Genomic DNA, 1,046 nt, shown 5'->3' on the forward strand with positions numbered 1-1,046 from the left:
CAGAAAGCCTCATCTTTCTCCCACGGAACAGCTGGTAGTTTCGAACTGCTGACCTTGCGGTTCGCAGCCCGATTCGTAACCCCTACGCTACCAGAGCTCCTTGTTTGGTTAAATAGAAGGTCAATAAACATGAGGGAAGCCCTTAATGAGATGGATTTGTACAACATGCCAACAAACAACTCAAACATACTAAGGATCATGAGACTGGTACAAGATCGTGCAGTGTTTCATTCTGTCACAGATTGGAGTCAACTTGTTAGCAACAAACAACGACAACAACAGTGGTTTATCAACTACGTAATCACCCTATGAAATGTGCTCTGATATAATCTGTACTTTATCATAAGGAAACTAGAGTACTGAGAGGTTAAGGAATTTGCCTGAAGTCTCGCACTGAGCACGTGGTACAGCTGAGATTCAAACTGAGTGAGTCCAGCTCCGAAGTCGGCCTTTTCTGCCACCATGCTGCTTTGCCGGTGATGAATACATACTAAAAATGTCATGTCACGTTCTCAGATGAGACTCTGTCTCTTTGTTGTACGAAGTACAGATGTGACACAGTACTCAGAGGTTTGTCTAAGTTTCTTTGCTGAAAACAGATTTGACCACTCTTTTAGGAATGCTGTATGATATTGTGTGAAATAAAATAAAATACATTCATTTGCCACCAAAATCAGTCCCAAGTAGGGCAGAAGGATTGAAGACCTCTCCCCGAGTGAATGATTTTGTAGATTATTGATTTGGGCAGCAGTTTATTTAAACATTAAAACCTTGAGTGAAGTAACTTAGCCTGAAGAAAAATGTGTCAAATACAGAACTTGTTATAGCTAGTTTTTCAGCCTCTGAGGACATTGTAAAGTGTCCAGATGTATTATTTAAAAAAAAAAAAAAACACAAGAAAGAAAAAAGCAAAAAAAGAATAAAAGCTTTCTCAAGGAAAAAAAGGATGAATTGGGAAAGGGAGAGTGGGAATTGTCTCCAGAAAATACGATGTCTTTGAAAAGGAAACTTTTGGAAGACATTTTTTTTCTTCACCTGGAAGCATT

The sequence above is a fragment of the Chrysochloris asiatica genome, unplaced genomic scaffold (genome assembly GCF_000296735.1).
Source record: "Chrysochloris asiatica unplaced genomic scaffold, ChrAsi1.0 scaffold00004, whole genome shotgun sequence".
NCBI classification, from domain to species: Eukaryota; Metazoa; Chordata; class Mammalia; order Afrosoricida; family Chrysochloridae; genus Chrysochloris; species Chrysochloris asiatica.